This window comes from Dermacentor silvarum, chromosome 9 (assembly GCF_013339745.2).
Source record: "Dermacentor silvarum isolate Dsil-2018 chromosome 9, BIME_Dsil_1.4, whole genome shotgun sequence".
NCBI lineage: Eukaryota > Metazoa > Arthropoda > Arachnida > Ixodida > Ixodidae > Dermacentor > Dermacentor silvarum.
Genome location: NC_051162.1, coordinates 69,293,941 through 69,304,564, shown reverse-complemented (window position 1 = coordinate 69,304,564; position 10,624 = coordinate 69,293,941).

Below are 10,624 nucleotides of genomic sequence, written 5' to 3'. Positions count from 1 at the left end.
ATTGAAATTCAGAAAATGAACTCAGCAATGTCCAGCCGATGAAAGTAACACGGAGAAAAAGAAAAAAAATCAATCCAGTTCCAGGCTTGTGAAATCTGATGAGACAGCGGAGCTTTGCGACCGTAGGTGTATAGTGTAGCGGGAGCGGGTATGACGCTTAGCATTCGGACCGTGAGTACGGGGATCAAATCACGCCTCGCCAAGAAAGTTTATATTGTTTTTTTTCTTCTCTCACTCTTTCTCTCGTTATCTCTATGCCTCTCTTTCTTTCTCTCTCTCGCTCTCATTTTCTCTTGCTCTCGCCCATAGCAGGTCGCCTTACAATCGTTGGTACAATGCAACCATATAGTTCCGATAAATGCATGTCCTGCAAGACTGGGTGTATAGCGCAGACATAGCTACACAATTAAAACTAGGGCAAACAGTTGTCGGTATATCTTCAGTTTTGTTTTCCATGTAATGAAGACGGAAAAAAGTGGGTGTTTAGCGCAGTGGTTATGACGCTCGCCTTCGGACCGTGGGTGCCCGGGTTCGAATCCCGCCACGCCTAGAAAGTTCATTTTGCTTTATTTATTTATTTTTATCACTCTCTGTCTGTCGCTCTTTATTTATCTCTTTGCACCTCCTCTCCTCCTATGCTCTGCTTTCCCTCTCTCCCAGCTCAGCGATGCTGAGCACGACGACGAGACCAAGGGCGTTATAACGTAAAGCTATTCCAACCTTTCCTATTCCAATTCTGCAATCAGCCTAACACGATTGGTCAAAACATTTTCGGGCCACTCCCAACTTCGCCTGTCTGTCACGCGACGTCAAGAAAACCGCGATAGCTCTCCATCTGATATAACGTGTACACACTAAATATGCATGATTAAACCTCACAAAACAAAAATAATTATTCCTGATTCGACGCTTTTCACCATTCGCCATCTGCTATTGGTCCAATGTTTTCGGGCTGCACCCACTTCGTCTGTCTGTCATGCGACCTCACGAAAGCGCGAGAACTAATCGCATTAACTAAAAAGCATTATTATGCTGAACGAAACTGAAAATTTTTTTATGAATAGCCACAGATTGCCCCGTTCCGAAAGGAATAGAAGATGGCTGCCCGCCGATCGCTCAGGCCCTCGCTACTCGCACCTGCCTGTGAGCATGTATTTATTTGCTAATGAGAAACCTGTTTGCGTGGTAGTAAAACGTTATCGAGCCCATTCGGCACGTATACGACATCGCTCTGCCAACTCTTCTTTGCTGAGGATCCGTTTCAGCGTCATTCTTATCCTTCCGTTGCACGCCGCCGCGATTTTCGACCAGCTACCGCAAGTTAAGTAAGGCGAAGCGGACCAATCGGAGAAGCCGGCACCACCCTCTTCATGCGGTTATCTCTTTTCACTTTGCTCGCTCGGCCCCATCGAAACCCGCTTCCACTAGAGCATGCTCATCGCCTCTTGTCAGCCAATTATATAAGAAAAACCGCTGAGTGCAGGCAATGTCATTCGTTTTGAAAGCGAACAAAGGCGACCTCCTATAAACGAGGAGAGTGTTTGATTGGGTTGTTCAGACAACTCTGCGGGTCACCGCCCGATGCTTGCGTTGGTGGTTACGTAAATTTGACGTCAGGACATTGGAACAAAAACAGTTTGGAATAGCTTGATGTCATAGCGCCCCAGCCTAGGGAGGCTTTAGCAGCTCCGTTGTAAAATAAAGCTGTGCGAACGTCGCTGGCTTGTACACTCATCACGACTACTGGGTATGTTACTTTACTCTTATAGCCGAATTTCACCTTGATATCGACAATACATTCTTCTTCAAGCTAAAACTACTACGAACTCGTATGCTGCTGTAATAAGCACGTTACAGGAACGCAATTTCTTTCAGCAACGCTAAGGTAAAAGGGAAACAGTGCAAAAGAGGCGTGCTGCAGTCTCTGCATTTCTGCTTTGAAGCGCGGCTGCATAGTGTCTCTCAGGGCATTTAAATGAGCCCGACAAATGTATGCTGAGAATGCCCCTGAGGCTGAAATTCACCTGTTGTGCTCATGCGAACACTAATTCCTCTGGTTAAATCATCGCGATCGCCTGCATGGATTTGTTGACTCCGCAGTGCACGACATTTAGCACGCATGTGAACCTGGAGGGGCGGGGTCATCATTTGGCTGCCGGCATCGATGAACAGAACGCACTGCGTTCACCTTCACATACACACATTCCTCTACCTAAGTCTCTAGGATCCGATGGGCCCCACAAGAAACTCTTGCAAATGCCCAAAATGTCAAAAAGGTACCTCACTTTAGCACATCACTTGGTAATGTCCGTACACACCGAGCACAACTCCCATCACCAACCCCCTAAGCGAACACTAGGACGCCGTGCTGTCCATCTGGGCGCCTCGTGACGAGGACTGACCGGTGTGACAGGCCGGTTGATTGCTAAGGCACCAGGAGAGAGTGACTAGGTACGTACATTTCATGAAACTACGCTCTACGGTAAGCTTCTTTAAAGCCCTATCAGCAGCGCTGTTCAATGTTCTTGAAAGCAAGGATTCTTGGAACGTCTTGAAACAAACTATACCGACGATTACGTTGCTCCCTAATGCGAAACTTGAGCGCAGCTTTTTAGGTGTTTTGAGTAATATATATATATATATATATATATATATATATAGTGGCAAAGAATTAGATTCTGAATGACTGGACCCTCTCGGCGGTGGCGCTGTGCCTCTGCTCAAGCAGCTCGTTTAGCTGCAGCGGCAGACGAAGCATTTCCACCGGTTGCGCCGCTCGTTGTTAGTAAAGAATGCGTGAACACGGGAGCGCGTTGCTTGCACGGCGCGTATTCCCTAGAGGCGGTGACGCAGGCGAAGTGGCGCATGCGCAGTGGGTCCAAGCCGACGCCAGCACGTTTTTTTCCGTGCTGGCCGCCTGTCTGGTCGCTGCCAGCACTCAGCTTTCTTCCTGACCCGTTCGCCATAGTCTCCTCGCCGCTTTCCTCCTCCCGTTCTCTTCGCTCTCACAGTATTTCATCCCCCGCCGCGCTCCGCATTCTCTCTTCCATCCTTCGCTATGTTTGTTCACTTGGTTACGCCGAGAAACACCGCCGACGCAGGCCGAAGCACGCCGACGCTCAACGCAGGTGTGGGCGCCTAAGAGCTGCTCTCTAATAAAGAATTGTGCTTCGTTCGAAGTTGTGGTTACGATTGGAGCCGAATGCAATAATGCCTTTCTAGATGAGATTTCCGCGCACCTTGTAAAATGTCAGGTCGTCTAACTAAATACAGCGTGCCTTATTATGAGACCGTGGTTATTGCGTGTAAAACGATAATTCTTTTAATGGTGCTTTCAAAAACGCCGTTTGTTATTTTGTTAAAGAGAAGTCTTGAAAGACGCCTTGCGTTCCTAGTGAAAAGCTGAGCATTCAAGTGGCCTACATTAAGTGGTGAATATGACTCGAAAGAGCGGATACTGTGCTAGCATGAAATATATCCAAATATTAACTCCAACTCGCATGTTGCAGTGCCATATTTGCGGCGACAACAAAGAAACACGTACCCATTAAGCAAACATTACGGAGACAAAGCAGTTCTGTACGATAGCAGCATGCTTTTGTACTACAAAGAGCTGCTGCAGTCCCAGTGAATCTTTCACTTTCAGGGTCTGAAGCACACTCTAAGGAGAAAGGAAACAAGTGAAGTACCGAATATTTCTGAGAGAGAAGTGCCTTGAGCAAGCACGCATATTAGTTTGATCTGCTGTTAATCCGTCGGCAAGTTTGATCCACGTAACAACTCCAAGATGTAATACGTATCATGCATTGATACACATTGTTGTTTCACGCAACAAAAAGGTAATGAAAAGAAAGAACGTACAGAGTGTCTGTGTCCATTTCTATGCTCATGGCCTCACATAGCGCCAAGTAAGAAATAGGTAACCAAGAACGACGGAAAGGTACCGCTGTCTCCATTCTTCGCTGGTTGGGGGGAAAGGCACTGAAGTCACGCCAGCTGTCGGGGAACCTTGTAAGTCGCTGAAACGGTGTCGCAACGTGCTGCAGCGATTACATTGGTAAAAAAAACACAGGTTGAAAAACCGAAGCGAGGCTCGGGCGTCAACAGGAAACAGTCATGACCGTCAAGAAACGAGAGGAAAGAGTCCACGAACGAAGACCCGTGCTATGCAGCAATGTGAACATGCCATGCCTGCGCATGAAAGGGAGGAAAAGTCAACGACTTCCACCAAATATTCAGTTCATTCAGGAAGCTAATCGTTTTTTTTTGACAGTTATCATCACTGATGTTTCCATACATTTTTTTGCCGCTTCATACTGCGCTAGTTGTATAGACGTAAAGTCTGATTCAGGTACACTAATGTAGGTTGCACTGCTTATTAAAGCAGGAAAAGTTTATACAGTTTTGCATTTTCTGCGTGTCAATGAAATAATATTCTCCCTCAGTAGGCGAAGACCTACGCACGATTCAAAAAGTTACGAAAAGTGCCGGAAGTTTCAGAATTCTTGTCGCAGTAAAATTACTCAAGGTAAGTCGTCATTATGCAATACAACGAGAGCATACGATGGCATTAGCCAACTGCATAGACGTTTACTGTACGTAGTGACAGACATAAGCATTTTTGGCAAATAAAATGAATTATACTGTATTATACAAGCCGTGCAGCGCACACAGAACTTCAGTGGATTGAGACCATTTCACGTGCTTTTTTTTGTGAAGCATGTTGCCATTCCATTTGGCCTCTACGTACATGAAGCTGTTTTTCTGGCTCGTACAATGTCGCAAGTTCCAGACTTGCGCCGTTATTAGCAGTTGGATTCAAAATAAACGATGCGAACATGTGTGCAGGAAAGTAGGCAAAAAAATTACGCAGGTACCTAAATGTGCTTTGGGCAGCCTTATGTAGCGCGCAATTGCAAGATTGTATATTATTGCCACGTATATTGAAATAAATTTCTAATGGTAGTACGGTAATTGACAGGTAAATGTTAGGTATCTTGACAAGTAAGGACACGTAACAACAGTAAAAGCGACGTGGCCTTAAACTCGCATGTATGCCTTTTTTAAAAAAACAGACACATAAGGTACATTTATAGTACCGGGATGTGTCACTGCATGTTGAAATCAAGGCGTCGCACTTATTTCCATCAAAATCTTCAGTATGCAAAACAGCAAGAAAGTTTTAGACTTCGAAGCATCCAAATGGAGGGAGTGAAGTGAAGAGGAAAACGTAGGGAGTTACTAAGGACCTGAGCGGTTGGCTAATGTACACTGGCGAAAGGGGAATGCGTAAAGAGAGATATGAAGAAATAAATATAAAGGAAGTGGAAAAAAAGAGGCCCATACTGTGAACAAACTCGCAGAGGAATGTTCGCTAACAGTGGCAAGCGTTCGTGCAGTCAAGTCGCCTTCAATAAGCACAGTTGGGCTTTTGTGGCCTTGTGCATACAAGAATGCTTATGGCAAATAAGTTCTGCGGAATTACGCCAGGTGGAGGAAAACTCAGAATGAAAAATTTCTGTCCGGAAAGGCATTGGCCCTGCGTTCACATCCCGGACCACGGTGTATCGTTCTTCAACTACGAAGGTTTGTTTATGGGAAACCCGTGTGTGTTTCCTTTGGAGCTTCGTGCTAAAAGGGATGTATGCCAATTCTTTTTTTTTTCACTAAGAATGCTTATGATAAGATACTTGGGTGTTTTCGTCAAAGAGTGGTCTTTGATGAAGTCACAAGGGGCCTTGGCAAGTCTAGTTAAACGGCTGAGCGGTCTAACGGCTAAGTCTAGCTTGCAGAATACTCGTTGAGCTACGAATAATGGAGAGTAGCACAGAATCTGCTCGATTGTTTCGTCACATCCTCAACAAAATTGCAGCGACGCACTCTTTGCCATTCCCATTAGAAATAAATAGGCAATCGTGAATGCCATGCCTAACTGCATCTGGCAAATAAAGTTTGTTCGCGATGGAGGAGTCCGAATGGCCAGCAAAGTCGCAAGTTAGGGTCGAGAGAATACAATTATAATGAAGGAATGAAGAGAATGACATCCCGGCGATCATCATCACGAGGAGAAAGCACGAGATCGGCAGTTCGGACACCACCATCTTGTTCTCCCTGCCTACTGTTCCGAGCTACCGCCTGTTTGTTGGACTCGCCCAATAAACCTCTTTACATTTGGTGGATCGTGCTGGGTACGCACATCGCCGGCACCCTGGAACTCCGATCCCGCACGTTGCACTCGACCATGCCAGCTGACGCTACCCAACCGCCGCCACCTCTCCGGCCGCTGTTTGCCCCGGCCCGGTTCGCCAGCGAGACCCCCCGGTATTTTCGGGTTCGGAAGACCAGGACGTCGAGGACTGGCTGTCGTCCTACGAAAAAGTTGGTGGACCCAACAAGTGGGATGACGCTGCTAAGTTGAGTACCGCGAACTTTTACCTGGCTGGCGTGGCGAAGCTGTGGTATACGAACCACGAATCAGAATTTGAGAATTGGTCCGCTTTCAGGGAGGCAATATCTGCCGTTTTCGGTCGCCCTGCCGTGCGGAAGTTACGCGCCGAACAACGGATGCGCACACAGGCACAGGAACCCAATGTAACTTTTACCGCCTATATTGAGGACATAATCGATCTCTGCAGGCGCGTCGATGCCTCAATGAGCGAAAGTGCCAAAATACAGCATATTATGAAGGGTGTCGACGACGATGTCTTTCAAATGCTTCTTGCGAAGTCTCCTGGCACTGTGTCTGGGGTGGTAACCCTGTGCCAGAGCTATGACGAATTGAGAAGGCAGCGAGCTCTCACCCGACGTTCACCTCAGACGTACAACCAACCACTCGCTGCACTGGACGTCGTGCCTGACCAGTCATACCTTCTCGCACAAATGAAAGACTTTGTGCATGAGGAGGTGGCCCGTCAGTTGTCTCTCCTGCCGTTTGCTCAGCGTCAGGAGCTCCCACAGCAGCAGCAACTGCAGCAACCAATCCCGTTGGCTCCCGTGCTTCGACATGTAATTCAAGAACATATTTCCTAGGCCACGCCGGTACCCATTCAGCAGCATCCTGTCGCCGCGCCTCTTAGTTACGCTGAGGTAGTAAAGCGGCAGCAGCTACAACAGCGCTCACCGTTCCATGGTGTGCCGTATGCTGCAGTCCCGACTCAGCCGTCCGTGACATGGGCTGCTCCCATCACTGCAAATCCCTGGCGAACGTGCGACAACCGGCCGATCTGTTTTGCATGCGGCGGCTCTGGTCATATCGCGTGACACTGCCGTCGTCGCGCCCCAGGATACTCAGACGCCCGTTCACCGAACTACATGGATCGTCCCCGCTCTCGTTATGAAAGTCCGGATCCCCAAACAAGCACGTCTTCACGTGACTATCCGCAACCCACGTCTCGTCGCTCACCTTCACCCCGTCGCCGCTCCTTGTCGCCCATGCGTCGTCTACCAGCCCCTGAAAATGAGGGAAACTAGCTCACGCAGTTCAAGAGCCAAGAACTGCGCTGTCGAAATGCTCAAGTCCTCGAACTTTGCCGTCGAATATTGTCGAAGTTTTTGTTGAAGGCACCCATGCGTATGCTCTTGTCGATACCGGTGCTGCCGTTTCTGTTATAGATGCCAAACGTTGCCGCAAGCTGCGAAAAGTGACTACGCCTCTTGAGATGATGCCCTGTGGTGATTGGTGAAACCCAGTTAATTTCGATGTAGAATCTGTGATGTGGCGAGAAGGTGATTGCAGTTTCTTGCCAGCATTCGTTCTCCAGAGCTACATAGGAACGCAAAGACCTAGTTGACGAGCCGCCTGCGGAGCTTTATCGGTGCTTTGATCGCGCACGATTCCGCAGTGGTTCGGCTACCTATGAAATGTAATGCCGTGTGCCTTCTCGTCCAATTGGCGACGAAATTTTCTTATCTCGTACGCTAGCTGCTAGTTTAAATCGTGACGTAGGACATCGCCATTCCGCGGAAACTATAGTGGTTGCACTTTATCCCCCATAGACTGAGCAAATGTGTGCAATACATGCGGCTGTTTCTGCAAGAAAGCAATTGAACGTCACAATAATATTCGTAATTGAAAACCGCGATAGCCACGTGTTGTATAGCATCACAAAGAAACTGTCGCTGGTGAAGTACACGCCACAATCAGAGACCTTTTTGAGTGATTAGCGATGGTACCGTGACTTGTCTGCCCTCCATTTTGGCCATGCAGTTGTTGAGATAATGTAGTCTTCTGGCTACCTCAGATGCTAGAGCAACCGCCTCAGAGAGGCGTTTGTCCTGGGTTTAATCCTCAACGAAAGACAAACGTTCATTTAACTGTCAAACTTCTTTTATGTGACACCCGTAAAGGATTCCTCCGTAGCTTGATGCTACAAGTCGGGAGGATGTTATTTTTCATTTTCTCTTTGCAGGTTTCCCCAGAATTGATTTGTCATAACCTATAAATAGCCTTCAATACAAATATGCTTACTTGCTTCATGTTGTGTCATTGTGGTGCCCAATGTCAACTATGTTTGGTCAAGGTGCCCACCCAGCACCTCCTCCAATATGTGACGGAGGTAGAATGGAATAGAAAAACTTTATCGAGGTCCTTCGGAACGTGCACTAGCACGTAGCGGGCCGCTACCACGTCGGGACAGAAAGGCCTAGCCTCTCCGCCACGTCGCGGGCCCGTTGGACTGCCCATAGTTGTGCTTCAAAATCCGGACTGCATAGAGTAGAATGTAAAGCTCAATATATTCTAGACTATATACATTATGTGTTAAAATGAACGAGCTAAACGGGTGGTAGACAGCTCACGCAGCCAGACGTCGTATTACTCGTGTCAACAATCATGTGCTTTTCCTGTAGCTCTATAACAATATTTTAAATCCTGTTTTAAGAAGCGATGTTCTTCGAGTACTTCTTTATAATTAAGAATAAAGTTAGATACATTCGAAATAATAATTTTCTTGGTGAAATGCTGTGCATCTCGCTGGCCCCGTATCACTGACATTACAACCTGGACTGTATATCAGAACACTTTACACAGGCAGGAAACTAAATGCAAACAGTATGAGCACAGCATACTTCCATACTAGTACAGGAGACACCTGCCGACAAACTGACCGATAAGCTGACCGATAAAGTACGCTGTCGAAGTGTGTCAGCGGGACGATAATGGACGCTACGGCGACTTTTGGCGCATTAATGCTTCAGTGCTCTAACGTAAGCACCATTCATTCGTTACTGAGGGAGTATGCAAGAAATAGCTGGTTTTGATCTGCATTCGTTTAAAGACGTATATTCCCCGAGTCAACAGGGCGCTAATTTTTACGATCAGTGCTTTGATGAGTCCTGGTAGGCAGTATAACGAGTAATAGGAATGCAAGAGACAGCGGTACACTGCTAGTTCATTAAGCACTCGGAGTGCACAACATCAAGAAGCCACACGTAGCAGCTGAAATCGCCTCTGAAACACCTGCACGGAAATCACGCGGTAGTTCGAGGTCGCTGGCAGCGTGACATGCTACACGTGTGACGAATTCGCTTTTTTTGCTATAATTTACAAATCCTATGCCGCATGCTTTACATCTATGGGGATGTCCGGAAAGTTGTTAACGTCGCTAGGTGAGTATTCGGCGTTTCGATAGTGTTCTTTCGCTCGAAAAACCATTATACGCGCACATCACATCCACAATAGATATTGATGGCTGCTTCCATACTTACTACAGCATCTTTTGAAGAATAGTCAGTGATGGTCAACTTCTGTCTGTGCGTAGGCAATAGTAAAAATGACAAATTTATAAATCAAGAGTAGCTTAGGCTTAAAGCAAATCATAAAGCAAGAAAAGCAAACATGATCTGTGCAGAGAACGTTCCCTGAACGCGGATGTAAACATGCTTAACACCAGAATGTGTCTGTACGCACGGTCACGCATTCCCCCCCCCCCTCCTCACCTTTTCTTATATCGATTGGATAGTAATCACCTTTATTAGTTATGATAAACTATTTATTAATCTTCCTCGTCTCCTGTGTAGAAAAGGAGAAAGAACAACCACACCCAGAAAGTAGCAGCGGTGGAAGAACGGGCACGTTGGTAATGCTGCCTCTTTGCTTATCAGCGGACAACTAATGCTGGTAGTGAAAAAAGTTGTCGCAGTTTCACCTGAAAGGCGAAGCATCAATTGCGATAGCAAATTTGTAGAGAGCTATACGGAGTAATAATAGCAGCTTTATCAGCTGTATAAACGTGGACATGCAGCAGCACCGGCAACACGCAGAACTGTTGTCGACGCCGTCGGCGTTTTGTAACGTTTAACATTTGTTAGCCGGTGGAAAGCGGCCACCGGTGAAAGATAAACATTTATACGTGTCAATATATATATATATATATATATATATATATATATATATATGTGTGTGTGTGTGTGTGTGTGTGTGGCGTTAAAATATAGTACAATTAGCTGTATATACAGTGCAGCGATAGGCAGTTTATCGGAATCGCTTTCGAAACGGGGTCACTAGCACTGAACAGCTGCATCAGGGGAGCTAAAGGGCCACCTGCAGGAAGCTGCGTTATGCGCTCTTTGTTCAGACTGCTACTCTCCTTCAGTGCGTGGTATATCTGATCTAGACTTCGAGTGG